This window comes from Bidens hawaiensis, unplaced genomic scaffold, assembly GCF_021521415.1.
Source record: "Bidens hawaiensis isolate Kalapana, Puna unplaced genomic scaffold, B.hawaiensis_p1.1 tig00005460_1, whole genome shotgun sequence".
NCBI lineage: Eukaryota > Viridiplantae > Streptophyta > Magnoliopsida > Asterales > Asteraceae > Bidens > Bidens hawaiensis.
In genome coordinates, this window is record NW_027491348.1 from 620,220 (window position 1) to 641,274 (window position 21,055).

The window sequence follows — 21,055 nt, forward strand, 5'->3', positions numbered from 1 at the left end:
TGCTCATCTTCATCCTCCATGACCGCTTCGGCAGTTTCACAATCCACGTACCACCACTTCAAGTCTTTCAAGACGTTCTTGGGCATCACCTTCATCGGCACTTCTTTTAAATGACGGACTGGTTTATACTTCATAACCATCCATGGTTTGCTGTCTGCCCGCATCCCTCTTTCTTTGTCTTCTACTAACTTCCCTTTCTGAGGCTTCAGAAGTTCAAACTTTTTATCTTTAATGGCCTCCTTCCAAACAATTTTCCCAGTTACTCTTGCCATGTTATCATCGCTTCTGTTTATCAGCCCCAGTCTTGCTAAGTCTTTCACCTCACACTCCGGTAAGGTATTCAGGGATCTTAACATCTTCTTGAAGTACTGAATGCCGTCGTAACGTTTGATCACAAATAACTTCAACTCTTCATCGTACAACCAGCATATGATTCCCTTCTTTGATTCTGCATATCCCTTTATATTATATGACTTTTTGAACATCGTTGGTACTGCTGGCTTTTTCGTCTTTACAAACCACTGAGCGCAGCCTTCCTTCCATTTTGGCTGATCTTCTGTTGGTACATGTATGTCAGTAGTTCATAGTCTAACGTTTGTAATCGAGTCTGTAATGTAATTATGTTTTTGATTATGTTTATGTTTATGTAACGAGCGAAGTTGTCAACAAGTTCGCTTAGGCGAACTTGTTGAACAAGCGAAGTTATGGACAACTTCGCCTGAGGCGAAGTTGTCGTGTTTATATATACTGTTCACCGTAACAGTTGAGGAGAGTTCGTGAGGATGGTTAGGGTTCGTTTCAGTTGATTAGTTCGAGAGTTACGTGTTTACAAGTCAGAGTCTGTAATAGTGACCTCGTGTCACGTGTTCGGGTTATCAATATAACGTGTTTCGGTTATTGCTCGTGTGTTTGTTTTATACGTATTCTACGCTCGTATCTACCTACGCAGGGATTCCGCACCTGCGCAGATAGCGACATCCCGTGTACGATCCGTCCAGGAACCTACAATTGTTATCAGAGCCATCGGCTCGATTGTGAGGTTCGGGATTTCACGCGGGTGTAGAAAACGTCTCGTTTGACCTATTCACGGGACGAGTTTTTGTTCGTATTGAGTTCTAATCACTATATACAGTCATTTTCAAGCCTTTACAACGACCGGAAACTGCAGAATATTTTCAGTGTTCATCGGGCGAAGTTACTGTTCTTCAGGCGAAGTTGCCGTCACTGAAAGTAGGGTTTCGGCGAAGATATAAGGTTAAGCGAAGTTATTCACAACTTCGCCTGCCTCATAAGTTCGCCTAAGCGAAGTTATCCTCAACTTCGCTTACCTGCTAAGTTCACCTAAGCGAAGTTATCCTCAACTTCGCTTACCTGATAAGTTCGCTTACCATAAGCGAAGTTATTCTCAACTTCGCCGAGTCACACGAATTAAAGAATTTTTCCAGCGAAGTTAACACTTAAGCGAAGTTATTCTTAACTTCGCCTTTAGTACTGTTTGGACAAATTTTTGAATTCTTCGGGTTTTTGAGAAGATGTCACAAATTAACATCTCTGAATTGGTGAAAATGGAAGTCGAAGCGGGGTCAGCCACTAAGGCCCCAAGGCTGTTAAAAGGAACCGACTTTGTTGCATGGAAGGATCGGTTTATTCAGTATATTAAATACCAGGATGCAAAGATGTGGGTGTGCATCCAGGATGGATATATTCCACCGACCATGGAATACGAAGGTCGGGATGTGATAAAGAAGTACAGCAAGATGGAGGAAGAGGAGAAGAAGATGTACGAAGCCGAAAGCAAGGCTCACGCAGCTATCACTATGGCTCTTCCACAGGAGATCCTTCATACTTTCAGAAAGTATACATCGGCTCGAGAGCTTTGGGATGCTCTTGAAAATAGATTCGAAGGGAACGTGGGTATTCGTGTCTCGAAGATTAAACTGTTGAAGACTCAGTTCTCTGTCTTCAAATATTTGAAGAACGAATCTCTGGATGATATTATCACTCGATATTATCATCTAATGACAGAGCTAAACAACTATTCGATTGCTTACAGAGAAGAGGAGATAGTTGAAAAGCTTCTCGATGCTCTCCCACCGAAGTGGGAAATGTACACAGTTCTGATGAGGGAAGACAGAGACTTTCCTAATTATGATTTGGAGACAGCAGTAAACAAGCTCAGAACCTTTGAGCTTAATATGGTTCGTAAAGAGACACCAACTGATCAGATTCAAGACCCTGGTATGTATGGTGCCAAACTTAACTCAGGCTCAAGTTCGAAGCCTGAATCTGCTGCTTACTACTCCAAAGGAGAGTCAGGTTCTAACTCTTCTCATGAAGGAAACGTTTCAGTAAACATGAACGGTGATGTTTGCTTTGTTGCTGGAGGTTCAAGTGCTTCGAAACCTCAAACATCCAACGGTAGTTTCTCTCCCAGTGCCTCAAGCAATAACTATTCCAAGATGCCAATGAGTGTCAAATCTGCTGAAGAGCAGTTTGCAGTCTATGCATCTTTTATTGCTTCATATGAGAACTACATACAAGGGAAGATTGTGGACCCTGCTGTTTTGGATGAGGATTATGACCAGATCGATGCTGATGATCTGGAGGAGATGGATTTGCAATGGCATATGGCCATGATAGTGAGGCGAGTCAAGCGTTTCATAAATAAGACGGGGAGAAAGTTTGTTGGTGGTAGGCCCGGATTCGACAAGTCTAAAGTGAGGTGCTATAACTGTCAACAGTATGGGCACTTTGCTAAAGAATGCAGAAACGAGAGAGTTGAACGGGGTCAAGGCCGGTCTGCACAGCCTACTGGGATTAGTAAAGAAGTCAATGCCATGTTGTCTAGAGAAGCCGGTGAATACAACTGGAACCTGCATGCGAATGAAACTGGTGAGCAGGCGAATATGGCTAAGGTAGAAAATGAAGATTGTGAGAAGATGACTGGAGAGGAGAAAGCTACTGGTAAGGAGAAAGCTTTCATGGCAGATAACGATGGTCAACCCTCCGAGGTAAGTTCTAAACCTGTTTGTACAAAATGTGAGAATTTGTCTGAGCAACTTGCTACCATAACTGATCAGTATGTTCGTTTAGATGCTGAATTTAAAACTCTTAAAGAAGATAATCATTTTACTAAGGCAAGAGAAAACAGTTACAAAGTTAAAATAAAAGCATGTGAAAAAGATGTCAAAAGCTTAAAAACTAAACTTGCTGAAAAAATTGATGTAATTGACCTAAGTTATGAGGTTTTAGAAGAAAAGACTAAACTTATTGCTGAACGAGAAAAGCAGATTGCTGACCACCAGGTGAAAGTGGTGGAACTGAACCGAAAACTCGAGCAGTTCCGAAATTCCTCAGCTATTCTAGATCACCTCGTTAGTGATCAAGGTACCTCTGCAAAGAGGGGAGGAATTGGTTATCACGAGGTGCCACCACCTTATAACCACAACTACACTTTCAACCCTAGTATTCAGAAATCTGTGGATTTTGAAGTTCCTCAGACAGTTCCAATCAAGGTTACATGTAAAGAACCAACTGTTAGTAATGGCGAAACGAGTTCGCCTGTTTCTAGTGTAAATATTTCTGTTACGAGTCCAGTCTCATCGGATTCGGATAAGTTGTCCGAATCAGGTAAGATGAAAGAGAAGGTAGTGTTACCCACTGGTGGAGATAAAAATAAATCTTCTAAAAAGAGTACTCCACTCAACCCGTATGTCCCACCTTATGTGAGACGAACGGCTGGTAACACTGCCTTTACATCCAAACCAACATTTGAAAAGAAAATGGAGAGTAGGTGTTGCTTTAGATGTAATAAATTAGGACATCTTGTTGCAGATTGCCCTCTGACGCCGAGATACAGAGGTGTGAGGCCAAATAAAACTGAGAATAAGCATCAGTTTGATACAGCTAAAAATGAAAACTTTTCAAAATGCCAAAATGTAACTAATTCAAGTTTTCATAAAAACATACCTCAGTTTTTCAACCAAACCACAAGATATAACACTTTCAATTCACATAGGTTTGGAAGGCATCACACACAATCTTCAAGGAGATTTCCTAACAGGACTTACAGGAATTATCCTGATGCTAACTTTGGAAAGCCAGGGTACGGGACGTATCGATCCAAGACCAATTGGTCTTGGGTCCCAAGATTCTAATTCTCTGTTTTATTGTGCAGGAACAGTTGAACAGGGCTGCCCACAGTCTTTGGATTGTAGATAGCGGCTGTTCCCGGCACATGACGGACAACAAACACTTGTTGCAAGACTTAAAACCTGTTCAGGGAGCGAGAGTTAGTTTTGCTGGTGAAAGAGGAGGAAGAATTACTGGTAGAGGTACAGTGTCAAATGGAAGGATGACACTTGAGAATGTGAATTTTGTGGAGTTTTGAAGCACAATCTGCTGAGTGTGTCGCAGATTTGTGATAAAGATTACACTGTCCATTTCACGAAGAATGAAGCGATCGTGTTGAAGCCTGGTTTCCAGATACCAGACGAGTGGATAGTAATGAAAGCTCCACGTGAAACAAATACATATGTGATGGATATGAGGTCTACTGAAATGGCCACGGGAGAATCTTGTTTAATGACGAAAGCAAGCGAATCAGAATCTGAATTGTGGCACAGGAGAATGGGGCACATTCATCTTCGGAAGATGAACTTCATTGTCAAGAATGGGCTTGTGATGGGCGTTCCCTTAAAAAGTTTTAACTTTGAAGACAAATGTATAGCATGCAAGAAGGGAAAGCAACACAAGAAATCCCATCTCACCAAGAAGGTCAACTCTATTGCCGGTACTCTAGAACTACTTCACATGGATCTCTTCGGTCCTGTGAATGTAAAAAGTCTAGGAGGTACTTCTTACTGCTTGGTGATCACTGATGACTACTCGCGATATTCGTGGGTATATTTTCTGAAATCGAAAGATGAGACGGCTCAAATGGTGAAGAATCTAATTACAAAAGTTGAGAACGTCATGAGTAAATCAGTTAAATACATCAGAAGTTACAATGGAACAGAGTTCAAGAACTTTGAAATGGAAATCTTCTGTCTTCAGAAAGGAATTGAACATCAATATAGCGCTCCGTATACTCCGCAACAGAATGGAGTGGCTGAAAGGAAGAACCGAACTTTAATTGAAGGAGCCAGAACTATGCTGGCAGATTCAAAACTTCCTGTGATATTCTGGGCTGAAGCAGTTGCTACAGCCTGCTATGTTTTGAATAGGGTGTTAACCGTTAAGAGACTTGGAAAAACATGTTACGAGCTTATGCATGGAAGGAAGCCCAACTTGAGCGGTCTTGAACCATTCGGGTCTCCTTTTTCGATTTTGAAGACTAATTCGAAATTTGGTGAAGTAGCCGATGAAGGAATCTTAGTCGGTTATGTTGTTGGGACTCCCAACAGACGAGTCTTCAATACGTCGACTTGCAAGGTGGAGGTGGTGTGTAACACCGACATTACTAGTTACCAATCGCCAAAACCAAGCAATGGACCTGCTGAGCTTTTCGACTATGTTAAGATGTTTAAGTCATTAAACATCCCTAATTTGGAAATTTCTGAAGAAGAAGAAAGAATTGCGTCGAAGATGATACTTGATGAGGAAGAGAATCTATTGCAACGACAGCTTATTGAGAAAAGTCAACCTTCCACATCAAACACTATTGATACCCCTGCTGCCTTACCTGAAGATGAGTTTATTAATCCTTTTCACTCTCAGCCAGAAACAACCATAGATGAGATCTCTTCAAATTTGGAAGATAATTTGCATGTCGGATCCGTTCCGACCACGAGAATTCACAAAGATCACCCTTTGGAGAATGTTCTAGGGGATGTGTCCACCGGTGTACAAACCAGAAAAAGCTTGAATGAGCACACCTGTGTCTATACAAGCATTAAGGAAACGGGTATACTGAACGAATGTTTGTACTCCGGCTTTATAAGCCAGATTGAACCAAAGAATTATCAAATGGCTTTAAAGGACAGCTCGTGGGTCGAAGGTATGCAAGAAGAGTTGGCTCAGTTCGAAAAGATGGATGTTTGGACTTTGGTTGAAAAACCAAAGAATGTGCATGCTATAGGCACAAAATGGGTGTTCAAGTGCAAGAGAGATGATAAGGGGATTATCATAAGAAATAAGGAGAGGCTGGTTGTTAAAGGTTTTAATCAGCAAGAGGGTATTGATTACAATGAGGTGTTCGCTCCTGTCGCCCGGTTAGAAGCGATTAGATTATTTTTGGCATTTGCTTCTTTTAAAAAGATGAAGGTATTTCAGTTGGACGTGAAGAGCGCGTTCCTAAACAGGAAAGTTGATGAGGTTGTGTATGTTGAGCAACCTCCGGGTTTTCCGGACCCAGACTTTCCTGATCACGTATACAAGTTGAGCAAGGCTCTATATGGATTACATCAGGTACCTCGTGCCTGGTATTCAACGTTATCAGACTACTTGCTGGAAAACGGTTTTGAAAGGGGATTGATCGACAGTACGTTGTTTGTGAAGAGAGAAGGATGTGACTTCCTGCTGGTTCAAGTCTACGTGGATGATATCATTTTTGCTGCATCAAGAGTATCCATGTGTCAGGATTTTGAGGCTGTCATGAAGAAACGATTCGAGATGAGTGCTATGGGTGAACTAACTTTCTTTCTAGGATTGCAGGTTGATCCGAAGAAGGACGGGATGTTCATTCATCAGACGAAGTACGTTCATGATGTGCTGAAGAGATTCAAGATGGAGGACAGTTCTCCATATGATACTCCAATCTGCGTCAATCACAAATTGGGCGCTGAATCAGATGGTGACGCAGATGTGGACCCAACTCTGTATCGGGCGATAATAGGTTCATTAATGTATTTAACTGCTTCTAGGCCTGATATAATGTTTGCTGTTTGCCTTTGTGCACGTTTTTAGGCAAATCCGAAAGAATCTCATTTGAAAGGTGCAAAGAGGATACTACGGTATCTCAAGGGCAAGCCGAAGCTAGGGTTGTGGTACCCAAAGGGAGGAGATGTTGAACTGGTGGCATATACAGATTCTGATTATGGAGGATGCAATCAGAGTCGGAAGTCAACAACAGGAGGCTGTCAGTTTCTTGGAGGAAGATTAGTTTCCTGGCAGTGCAAGAAACAGACATCAGTTGCAATTTCAACATGCGAAGCTGAATACATGGCAGCATCCAACTGCTGATCTCAGGTTTTGTGGATTCAGCAACAATTACGCGACTATGGTCTGAATTTCTTACTCACTCCTATTTTAATTGATAACACTGCCGCCATCTCAGTAATTAACAATCCCGTGAAGCATAGTAAAACTAAGCATATTGACATTCGTCATCACTTCATACGGGATTGTGCTGAGAAGAAACTGATCAAGATCGAAAAATTTGATACACTGGAAAATTTTGCTGATTTGTTTACCAAAGCGTTTGATAAATCAAGATTTCAAAACCTAATTGAGCTGAACGGGATGATCAAACCCGAGTAACCTTGTCTTTGTGTTTTATTTAAAAAAAATAAAAAAAAAAATGTCATTATTGCTTAAAATTAGTCGGTTACCTCAGTTTGATGGACATATCCTCTGATACGTTTTGGTCCTCGTTTCGACTTAGAGAATGAGGATCGCCATTAACCAGAAGACTGAAAGTGACCGGGGCAGTTATGACGTGTGTTCTTTCAGTTGCTGAAAATTAGTCGGTCATTCTTAGTAAGAAGGACACATACTTGTATGTGGTAGGTCCAGTTGATCCATTGGATCTTCAGGATTGCCGTTTACCTGAAGACTTTGAAGTGATCGCGGCGATTGAAATCAAAATTTTTTAAGGGAAATGAAATTACTTTTCAAGTCTAATACTTCGTAAGAAGTTCTTTGCTTGTTTAACAGAAAATTGATCCAACCTTGGAAAATGATATATATACTGATTGTGTGTGCTTAACTAGTGAAGTTATTAAGCTTAAAAGGCTTTAGAATAGTCATTGTATGTCATGGTAATTTTTTATGGTGCGTAAAAGTGTATGTGATATTAACTTAAATTACTCGATTTTACGTGGAAACTCCTTAAGAGTTTTGAATGTCTTCATGCATTTCTTTCCGAATGATAGGCAGAAAAGCGACTACCCAGTCATACACGAGCCCGTAAGTGTTCTGATTCCCGTGAAGAAAGCATTTCAAGACACTGCAGTGATCCAGATTCGGGACTTGCAGTGGTTTAGTACTCCGAAGTCTATAAGTATGTGTGGATAAAAAAAAAAAAAAAAAAAAAATTTAAGTACTTATGAGTTATTGTAACAATCAAGACTTCTCAATTCTGGAGTAAGAAGAGAACGGGAAGCAGACAACGAGTATCTACAAGTTAATCAGACACTATGGGTCGAAGTCAATTCGGGGTGACTTTGGTATAGCCAAATACGCTTTGAGAATAGATAGAAGGCTTCATTATCTCTGAGTTGTTGCCCACTTAAATTTTGAGCTAAATTGAACCTTAATCCGTATCACAGAAACGATGAAAACCATTTAAGTTATTTACATGCTTACAACCTGTTTCTCTATGTCATAATACGGCTAAACACGGATCTATATGACAGTCACGTAGTGAGTGTGATTCCTGTTAGGATCTTTTCTAAAAACATAGTGGTCCCTGACTAGACTGAAATTTGATCCCTTATTTCGTTAAATTTTTATAAGTTTTTCTATTTTTGTAGTTGTATTATTTTATATCTGGTTACTTAGACTTGATCATTTTTGTTTAACTCTTTATGAAACTTTCAAATGTTAATTGCAAAATGTTCAAACTTAAAGGGTTGATTCTGAAAATATAGGCGAAGTTGTTGAATCAGGCGAACTTGTGCTTAACTTCGCCTAGGCGAAGTTATCCTTAACTTCGCCTGACCAACTCTGACCCTATATAAGGTGATTTTTTAACAGTAAACTTCATTATAATATCAGCGAACTTGATTTTCCGGCGAACTTAAGAGATTTCCGGCGAACTTGTGTTTATCTCCGTTTTCGATCTTTGCTTCTAGTTTCTATTATCATTGAGGGTATGTGTTGTCGATATCTCTCACAAACTTGTTCGTTCTTGATCGTTTTTACCCGGTTCGAGACCTCGGGTCATCGGACCTTCAAAACCGAAATCTTAAAAACTTGTGTTAACGTGTGCACGGACATCCTTTTCAACTTCAAATCCTTAATATCATGTGTATTGATGTCCTTGATCGTCGAACTTAGCCGAAAACACCGGATTTCCGGTGTTGGAATCCTAACAGTCGCCGATTAAGTTCAGGCGAAGTTAGGGTTTAGGCGAAGTTATCCACAACTTCGCCTGGGACTTAATTTCGCCTAAGGCGAAGTTATCCACAACTTCGCCTGAAGCTTAATTACGCCTAACAATTATCTTCGCCTGAGGCGATGTTGTGATAAGGTGAAGTTATCTTCAACTTCGCCTAAACCAATTTGTTTAACAGTTATTTAGACGAACTTACAGATGAAGCGAAGTTGTTCCCAACTTCGCCTCACCGTTAAGTTCGCCTATACAGTTTTAATCACAACTTCGCTCATGGTATAACGCGAACTTGTGAGTTGCTTAACAGTTATCTAACTTGGTTCGTTTAGTGCAGATATGGCTGCTGTTGGCGGTGCTGGTGGTGATGACGGTAATGATCAAAGACAGTTCTTTCCAGCGCATAACCAGTACATCATGTTAGACCCAGACGCAAGTGGCGTGGAGGACTACAGGGAAATAATCACATTTCTCCTGCGCTCAAGGATCTTCCATGCGATCACGAATACCCTGCCTATTTCACTACCTAACATTGAAGACTTTTGGCAGTCGGTAGAGTATGATTGCCGGGTTGAGCCCCCGGTGATGCGAGCAACCGTAAATGGTCATGTTGTGCAGTTCTCTTCAGAAGATATACGGTTGGCTTTGCAGTTTGGAGAAGAAACGAGGGATGACCCAACGGAGTTCGTCGCTCCTTTTCGTGATGGGGCATATCTCAGGATGGGTTATTCAGGTCCGTTGGGGGACACGCAGAGGAGAAAAGGATTTTTGTTAGATCAGTGGCGCTTCCTAATGCACGTCTTGATCGTGTGCATGTCTGGGAGGAAGGCAGGAACTGATGGAATGGGCGCGACGATGCAGTCTGCCATGACTGCCCTGACTTACAACAGAAGATATTCATTTAGTCAGCTGATATTTTACGAGATTGATCGTCAGAGGAGGGCTGTGGCGCGTGAGCGATTTATTATGTATCCTCGATTCTTACAAATGATTCTCAATCATGTGGCTCCGTTGCTACCTCAGAGACGCCCTATTAGATACGTTGAATGTGTGACGAAGCGTATCTTTGCTCAGTGTCGCACTTCTAGCGCACGAAGCAAGCCTGAGCTGCGTCCCAGGCATACTCCACTGTTCGGGTATCTTGTCAACCCGGTGTATGTTCCTGCTGGTGGGGACGAGTTCAGAGACCCAAGACCACAATAGGCGGCAGCACCTCATGCTGTATCAGCTGCGCCTGCTGTGCCTACTGCTGAAGACGTCGACCTTGATGCTGCTTTTATCGGCCAAGGATTGTTTGATATGGATGTCTCGGGTTCTCAGGCCATGGATGTTACTAGAGCAGTTACTTCGGTAGCTGACTCCGATCTTGATGAGACATTTGCTGAAGCTAGACGATTGATGGTGTCTAGGGAGAGAACGATTGGGAAGAGGATGAGAACGGTTGACGACGATGACGAGGAAGATGATGAAGAAGAAGCAGTTCAGCTAGTGCTCAGACGTTCAAGAAGAGAACGGACAGGTATGGGTTCGGGAGCTGGAGAAACTTCAAGGCTGGTACGTTTTGCTCCACCTGCCTTGTCTGGTATGTCTCTTATTCCTTCTACAGCACAGGTTACTGCCGTCCAGACGTCGACTCCAACAATTGTGTCTCTACCACCTCAATCGCTTACTCCATCGGTGGTAGTAGCACGATTTGTTGAGTCTACAGTCACTACTACTGCAGGGTTACCAAGTGTACCACCTGCGGTCACTTCTGCTGCTGATATCCCGCCAACTCCAACGCCTACTTCAGACTCCGAAAGGATAGCTTCACTAGAGCGGATCGTAGCTGAGCAGTCCAAGACTATTCAAAGCCTAGTGGAAGCAAACCAACTACAGGCCTCCCTCCTGGTCGAGCATGGGAAGATCATAGACGCTATGAAAGCGTTCTTGGCATCTCAGGGGGAGATGAGCTGTAGGGGAGATGAGTTGAGGACAAAACGGAGAGAAGATCATGACGATGATCCCAATGCACCGGAAGGTGCAGGTGGTGAGCTGCCAAGAACTTCTATAGCTCTTGGTACTTCCACAGCTGAGGGGGAGTCTACAAGCGCAGCTGGTGATGATGTGGTAGATATTGATGATGTTGATGATGTAATCGACGCGTTGAAAGAGCTAGATGATGATGATGATCTTATGCTTGAAGAAGATGTGCTGCCGAGTGATGAGATTGAGAAGATCGGTGAGCAAATTATTGTTGAAAATGTGATAGAAGAAGGGGAGATAGTAGATGAAGATATTGAACACGAGATTCCAGAGGTTGAGATGCCCGATATGGGTGATGAGACAGTTGTGGAAGATACTGAATGGGAAGAGCAGCCGAATTGGAAGGAAGGTTGTGCTCAATGGTTCGTAAAGACGAAGAAACCGGCGGTCCCTAAAATGTTCAAAAAGAGTTACAATATTAAGGGATACGCTGAAGCAAAGAAAGGTATTATCTGCTGGATATATGATGAGCAGCTGCGGCTCTTCGTGATCAAAAGATATGACGGGATTCAGTACTTCAGGAGAACTTTGAGATCATTAAACACACTGCCTGAATGTGAGGTTAAAGACTTAGCCAGATTGGGGTTGATAAATCGAAGTGACAATAACATGGCTAGAGTCATCGGAAAGATCGTATGGAAAGAGAGCATTAAGGAGAAGAAGTTTGAGCTGCTGAAACCACAAAAGGGGAAACTTGTCGAAGACAAGGATAGAGGTTTAAGAGCTGATGGAAAGCCTTGGATGGTTATGAAGTATAAACCGATCCGGTGCCTTAAAGAAGTACCGATGAAGCTTATGCCCAAGGACGTGCTCAAAGACCTAAAATGGTGGTTCGTGGATTGTGAAACAGCGGAGGCGGTAATGGAAGATGAGGATGAACAAGAAGTGCTTAGGGTTTACGACCCGGTGCATCTTGTTAATCTATCGCAAGCTGATCTGAAGATGCTCAACGAAAAGAAGATCTTCTACATTCCTGCTTGGAAGGATCAAGCAAGGAAATATCAAAGGGTGGTGTCGGTATGTGTTAGAGAAGGAGCGCACGCGTAAAGATACAAGATTACAAGACTCAAGCTTTGAAGATCAAGATATGAAGCTACTGCCAAGGGGGAGTCTGTTGGTACATGTATGTCAGTAGTTCATAGTCTAACGTTTGTAATCGAGTCTGTAATGTAATTATGTTTTTGATTATGTTTATGTTTATGTAACGAGCGAAGTTGTCAACAAGTTCGCTTAGGCGAACTTGTTGAACAAGCGAAGTTATGGACAACTTCGCCTGAGGCGAAGTTGTCGTGTTTATATATACTGTTCACCGTAACAGTTGAGGAGAGTTCGTGAGGTTGGTTAGGGTTCGTTTCAGTTGATTAGTTCGAGAGTTACGTGTTTACAAGTCAGAGTCTGTAATAGTGACCTCGTGTCACGTGTTCGGGTTATCAATATAACGTGTTTCGGTTATTGCTCATGTGTTTGTTTTATACGTATTCTACGCTCGTATCTACCTACGCAGGGATTCCGCACCTGCGCAGATAGCGACATCCCGTGTACGATCCGTCCAGGAACCTACATCTTCCCACTCAGTGTTGTCAACTGCAGCATCTTCACATATAGTCGACTGTTCAACCACAGGGATCTCATGCTCTACATTTTCTTCAACAATCTCCCCTTCTTCTATCACATTCTCAACCACAATTTCTGCACCAATCTTTTCGATCTCATCGATTGGTAGAACATCATCTTCATTCATCAACTCATCATCTTCTAACATATCGTCTATCTCTTTCAGCGCATCAATCATATCATCAACATCTTCAACATCATCATCACCAACCGCAACCACATCATCACCAGCTGCAGACTCCCCCTCAGCTGTGGAAGCCCCAAGAGCTGTAGTAGTTCTTGGCAACTCACCACCTGCACCTTCCGGTGCATTGGGATCATCGTCTCGGTCTTCTCTTCTTTTGGTCCTCAGCTCATCTCCTCTACAGCTCATCTCCCCCTGAGATGCCAAGAACGCTTTCAAGGCATCTATGATTTTCCCGTGCTCAGCCAGGAGGGATGCCTGCAGTTGATTTGCTTCCACTAGGCTTTGTATAGTCTTGGACTGCTCAGCTACAATCCGCTCTAGTGAAGCTATTCGTTCCGAGTCTGAACTGGGCGTGACCGCAGGTGGTACCGTACCCGATAACCCTGCAGTAGTGGTGACCGTAGTCTCAACAAATCGTGCTACTACCACCGATGGAGTATGCTTTTGAGGTGGTAGAGACACAATTGCTGGAGTTGACGTCTGGACGGCCGTGGTCGATGGAATGTCAGCCGACGATGTAGCCACTACGGAAACAACCGTAGCGCTTGTACTCGATACCTGCACAGAGGTAGGAACAAAAGATATACCAGACAGGGCAGGTGGAGCAAAACGTACCAACCGTGAAGTCTCTCCAGCTCCCACACCCATACCTGTCGTTTCCCTTCGTGAACGCTTTCTCACCAACTGCACAGCTTCTTCTTCATCATCTTCCTCGTCGTCGTCATCAACAATTCGCTTTTGTTTACCAACCGTTCTCTCATGCGTTACCATCATCCTTCTAGCCTCTTCCATCACATCATCAAAATCTGCCTGTGGACCCGAAGGCGCAGCTGATACAGCCTGGGGTGCTGCCGCCTGTTGTGGTCTTGGGTCTCTGAACTCGTCCCCTGCCGCAGGCACGTACTCCGGGTTGATAAGGTACCCAAAGAGCGGGGTATGCCTGGGACGCAGCACAGGCTTGCTTCGTGCGCTGGACGTGCGACACTGTGCAAAGATACGTTTTGTCACACTTTCCACATATCAAATAGGGCGTCGTTGAGGCAGCGTCGGAGCCACATGATTGAAAATCATCTGTAGGAATCGTGGATACATTGTAAACCGCTCACGCGCCACAGCCCTTCGTTGCCGATCGATCTCGTAAAAGATCATCTGGCTGAAAGAATATCTTTTATTATATGTCAATGCAGTCATAGCAGACTGCATTGTCGCACCCATTCCATCAGTGCCTGCCTTCCGTCCTGACATACATACAATCATGACGTGCATAAGGAAGCGCCACTGATCTAAAAGAAATCCCTTCCTCCGTTGAGTGTCCCCTAAGAGACCAGAATACCCCATCCTGAGGAACGCCCCATCACGGAATGGCGCAACAAACTCCGTTGGGTCATCCCTCGTCTCTTCACCAAACTGCAACGCCACCCGTATGTGTTTAGAAGAAAACTGAACAACTTGACCGTTTACGGTGGCTCGCATAACCGGGGGCTCAACCCGGCAATCATACTCTACCGTCTCCCAAAAGTCTTCAATATTCGGTAGGGAAATAGGCAGGGTAGTGGTTATAGCATGATATATCCTTGAGCGTAGAAGAAAAGTAATTATCTCCCGATAGTCCTCCACGCCCTTTGCATCTGGGTCAAGTGTAATGAACTGGTTATGAGCCGGGAAGAACTGTCTGTGATCATCACCGTCATCACCTGCACCTCCTGCACCTCCAACAGCAGCCATACCTGCACTAAACGAACCAAGTTAAATAAACGTTTAAGTTGTACACAAGTTCGCTTGATTACCAATAGCGAAGTTGTGATCAAACCTGTATAGGCGAAGTTATAGGTGAGGCGAAGTTGGGAACAACTTCGCTTCATCTTTAAGTTCGTCTAAATAATTTTTTTTTTATAATGATCAGGGCGAAGTTAGTGTTAACTTCGCCTCTTCACAACATCGCCTCAGGCGAATATAAGGGTTAGGCGAAATTAAGCCTTAGGCGAAGTTGGGGATAACTTCGCCTCAGGCGAAATTAATCGTCAGGCGAAGTTGCGGATAACTTCGCCGAAACCCTAACTTCGCCTGAACTGAATCGGCGACTGTTAGGATTCTAACAGCCGGAATCCGATGATTCGGCAAGGTTTGACGATCCAGGAGACTCTAACACATGATATTACGGATGGTTAGATGAAAAGATCGTCCATGAACACGTAACACAAGTTTGCAAAACTCGGTTTTGAAAGGTCACCGGACCGAGGTCACGAAACCGTTCAAAACTACCTATGAAAAGCACCACTGTCTCTGGATATTTTGGTTAATCAACAGACACCTTGAATCTAAGAATGAATCTGAGAAAAAGGATCGAAACGGAAACGAAACAAGTTCGCCGGAAAAACTATATATCTTCGCCGGAAATTTCGGATAAGTTCGCTGGATTTCTGATGAACAGTTTCAACCCTTAAAATCCTTTATATAGAGGCTCTGTTATACAGGCGAAGTTACGGATAACTTCGCCTAGGCGAAGTTATTCACAACTTCGCCTATTCAACAACATCGCCTAAAATTTCAAAAATTCACCCTTAAGATTTTAACAGTTGTCCATTAAGAACTAAATGACATGATCAATTCTAAGTAACCAGATAAAAAATCATAAAACTATCTAAGTACAAAAACTTAAAAATTTAAAGTATAAGGGATCAAATTTCAGTCTCGGTAGGGACTGCTATGTTTTAGAAAAGATCCTGAACAGGAATCATACTAACTACGTGACTGTCACATAGATCCGTGTTTAGCCGTATTTTGACATATAGAGACAGGTTGTAAGCAGGTATAACTTAAAATGGTTTTCATCGTTTCTGTGATACGAGTTAGGTTCAATTAATCCTTAAAATTTAAGTGGGCAACAACTCAAAAATGTTGATGCCTCCTATCTATCCTCAAAGCGTATTTGGCTTTCCCCAAGTCACCCCGAATTGACTTCGACCCATAGTGTCTGATTAACTTTTATGTACTCTTCTTCTGGTTCCCGTTCTTCTTCTTACTCTAAGATAGAGAAGTCTTGATTTTATTATCACTAATATGTTACAATAACTTCAAATTTTTTTTTTTTTTTTTTTTTCAAACGAACATACTTATAGACTTCGGAGTAATAAACAACTGCAAGTCCCGAATCTGGATCACTGCAGTGTCTTGAAACGCTTTCTTCACGGGAATCAGAACACTCATGGGCTCGTGTATGACTGGGTAATCGCTTTTCTGCCTATCATTCGAAAAGATATACATGAAGACACGCAAAACTCTTAAGGAGTTTCCACATAAAATCAAGTAAAATTTAATTTGTATCACATCTACTTTTACGCACCATAAAAAGTTTCCATGACATACAATGATTGTCCTAAAGCCTTTTAAGCCTAATAACTTCACTAGTTAAGCACACACAATCAGTATATATATCATTTTCCAAGGTTGGATCAATTTTCCGTTTAACATAGCTAACGAACTTCTTACGAAGTAACAGACTTGAAAAGTACTTTCATTTCCCATAGAATTTTGACTTCAATCGCCCCAATCACGTCAAAGTCTTCAGGTAAACGGCAATCCTGAAGATCCAATGGATCAACTGGACCGACCACATACAAGTATGTGTCCTTCTAACTAAGTATGACCGACTAATTTTCAGCGACAGAAAGAAAACACATCATAACCGCCCGGTCACTTTCAGTCGTCTGGTTAATGGCGACCCTCATTCTCTACAAGTAGAAACGAGGACCAAAACATATCCGAGGATATGTCCATCAAACTGAGGTAACCGACTAATTTTAAGCAATAGTGACGTTTTTTTTTTTTAATAGACACAATAAAAACATGGTTACTCGGGATTGATCATCCCGTTCAGCTCAATTAGGTTTTGAAATCTGGATTTATCAAACGCTTTTGTAAATAAATCAGCGAAATTTTCTAGCGTATCGACCTTTTCGACCTTAATCAGTTTCTTCTCAGCACAATCCCGTATGAAATGATGACGAATGTCAATATGTTTAGTTTTACTATGTTTCACGGGATTGTTAATTACTGAGATGGCAGCAGTGTTATCAATTAAAATAGGAGTGAGTAAGAAATTCAGACCATAGTCGCGCAATTGTTGCTGAATCCACAAAACCTGAGAGCAGCAGTTGGATGCTGCCATATATTCAGCTTCGCACGTTGAGATTGCGCCTGATGTCTGTTTCTTGCACTGCCAGGAAACTAATCTTCCACCGAGAAACTGACATCCTCCTGTTGTCGACTTCCGACTCTGATTGCACCCGCCATAATCAGAATCCGTATAAGCAACCAGTTCCACGTCTCCTCCCTTCGGGTACCACAACCCTAGCTTCGGCTTGCCTTTGAGATACCTCAAAATCCTCTTCACACCCTTCATGTGAGATTCCTTTGGGTTTGCCTGAAAACGAGCACAAAGACAAACAGAAAACATTATATCAGGCCTAGAAGCAGTCAAATACATCAAAGAACCTATTATAGCCCGATACAGAGTTTGGTCCACATCTGCGTCACCGTCTACTTCAGCTCCCAACTTGTGGTTGACGCAAATTGGAGTGTCAAATGGAGAAGAGTCCTCCATCTTGATGCGCTTGAGGACATCATGAACATATTTTGTTTGATGAATGAACATCCCATCCTTCTTTTGATCAACCTGCAATCCTAAAAAGAACGTTAGTTCACCCATGGCACTCATCTCAAATCTTTTCTTCATGACGGCCTCAAATTCCTGACACATGGAGACCCTTGATGCAGCAAATATGATGTCATCCACGTAGACTTGAACTAGCAGGAAGTCACTTCCATCTCTCTTCACAAACAGTGTGCTGTCAATCAAACCCCTTTCAAAACCATTCTCTAGCAAGTAGTCCGATAACGTTGAATACCAGGCACGAGGTGCCTGATGTAATCCATACAGCGCCTTGCTCAACTTGTATACGTGATCAGGAAAGTCTGGGTCAGGAAAACCCGGAGGTTGCTCAACATACACAACCTCATCAACTTTCCCATTGAGGAACGCACTCTTCACGTCCAACTGAAACACTTTCATCTTCTTGAAAGCAGCAAATGCCAAAAACAATCTTATCGCTTCCAACCTGGCCACCGGAGCGAACACTTCATTATAATCTATCCCCTCTTGCTGATTGAAACCTTTAACGACCAGTCTCGCCTTGTTTCTTATAATAATCCCCTTTTCATCTCTCTTGCACTTAAACACCCATTTTGTGCCTATCGCATGCACATTCCTTGGTTTTTCAACCAAAGTTGTGACACCCGGTAATTTCCCAACCCTATAAACTAAGTAATCAACCTAATAATTAGGTGATTGTGAATATTATGCGCGCTATGTTAGAATCAGCGCGGGCATGTTATGTGCGCCCTGCGCGAGCGCGCTATGTTAGAATCAGCGCGGGCATGTTATGTGCGCCCTGCGCGAGCGCGCTATGTTAGAATCAGCGCGGGCATGTTATGTGCGCCCTGCGCGAGCGCGCTATGTTAGAATCAGCGCGGGCATGTTATGTGCGCCCTGCGCGAGCGCGCTATGTTAGAACCAGCGTGGGCATATGTTATGTGCGCCATGCGCGAATGTTTTGGCTTTATGTTTTCATGTAACTTAACTTTATGTTGTCTGATGGGTTGACCGTCCCGCATGATGCTAAGGCGGATGCACCCCAAATCGTTTATGCGCGTGCGGAAGGGGAACTAACCTCCCCGCATGGCGGGAACATTGAGAGTTAGTTTGTCTGAAGCTCCAAGATGGAATTGACTTCAACATAACTGATCACTATGTTGAAATACCAAGACCACCTGGAGAATCTACAAATGAAACTCAATGTCCCTAACTGCGAGAAGGTTACGCACCTACCCGCAGCAAAGAAATGTCCTTCACGCAGAAAGCTATGCGCACAAAGTTATACGCGCAGAACACTTAGCCTAATCTCCAGATTTAAGGAGGATTATTCCCGCCAAAAAGGAAACAGTAGCGTGTTTCAGAAATTTCTACTTTTTAACTGTACACTGACAAAAGCACCTGAAAAAGCATACTGTAACATGAAAAGTCAACTGTCAGCCACCCTACTCTCACCAACCACAGACCTGCATGTCCTGTCCAAATCAAATCAAAATCTTTTATCCACTCCTCCACTTTTAAATAAATAATAATAATTTCCATACTTTATCATCATTACACCTAGATATGAAAAGATTACAATCCCCTAAAGCAAGTGATTGTGTTCCCTTGAGTTTGCCTATAAATATGTAACCTAAATTATCACTCAAAACACACTTCAAACTTCTCTCTTAAGAGCTGCAAACTTGCACTAATCATCTCCCAAGCATCCGTTATTTTCAATTCCGTTCCTGTTACTAGGTAAGCCGAGATTATAACCTTGAGATCTACTTTCCAACCCTTATATTCTCCTATTTCTTATATACTTCTTGTTATTTAATCGTATTCTAGACCTTCAATTCAAGGCCAACACCAAGAAAACCCGAATCTCGATTAATCCCTTAACAAGAACCACAGGTGAGTCTCACAGCCCCTATTTTCACTGTTTCCACTATTTTTAAACTGTTTTCGGGGCGAGGGACACGTACTTAAATTACGATTTATCATGGTATACTTACAAGTTATGTAAACGATTGTGTTTAAATTATGTTTCATGATGAGCAATGCAAACGGTTATCTATGGTTTACGATGTATGTGCGCCAGAATTCGAGTAAGTGATCACTTTACCATTGGAACTCGAAGGGTAGGGACTGCTGGTTTGATCCACCCACTCGTAGGGGTCGCACCTCTTTGCATGGACGAGTGCCTAGTATGGTCATGGGGCAGTACTATGGGATTGAGCCCGCTCGTAGGGGTCGCACCTCTTTGCATGGACGAGCGCCTTGTTTTCCGGCACAACGTCCGCGCGTAACCCGCGGGACGGTATTATTCGCTCGTAGTGGCAGCGCCACTTTGCATAGACGAGCACGGTTCTCAGAAATGTTCGCGCGTAACCCGCGGGACGGTATTACATTATTTTAGCTCGTAGTGGCAGCGCCACTTTGCATGGACGAGCACGTTTTCCAGAAACGTTCGCACGTAACCCACGGAACGGTCCTATCAGAAATATGTTGTCAGATCTATGTTTTCATACGGTTTATCAAGCATATGTTTAGACATGAAATCAGAAATGTGTTTTAATATGATTTTTGAAAAGACTATGACGCGATACGATTTATCAAGTTACTAAAACTTGTGAACTAACTCAGTTTATACTGATTCAAATGTTTTACGTGTCTTTCAGGAGATAACTAGGTAGCGCATGGAGTCACACTTAGAGCACCTCACGCTGAACATCTAAAACTAGCTTTTTGGAAGATTTTAGTTCTATCCCTTCGATGCGCGTGGTTGTTCCCGCCGCGCAAGGGGATATGGCGTGGAAATCTTCAACAGTTTTTATACTTGGATGTTTTTATGTAATCTTTAAACAATGTAATGTATTTGTATTAAACATTTCACGCGCAATGAAAATCTTACTTTGAATGTTTGCAATGGCCCGTGCTTAAGTATCAATCCCCACTCGCGCGCGCCCGGCTGTTTCCGCCGTTCAGGGCCGGGTGTGACAGATTGGTATCAGAGCACTGGTTATAGCGAACTAGGAAAAGAAGTTTTAACCTAAACTATAACCGTTGGGGAATCGCATGAAATATTTTTCAAAGAAAATATTTTCAAAAGAAACTATACACACACTTAGGAACACGGGTCACACAGTGTCTAGTGAATAAAGATAAGAACATTATGTGCTCAGAGTACATGCGCTAAGTTTGATATATTTTCACTCTTTTAAAGCGAGAATGCCTCCAACTAGATCCAAGGGAATTACCATGACACCCGAGGAACTCGTGGAAATAATCGCGCAAGCGATCGCAACTCATGAGGCCAGCAAGG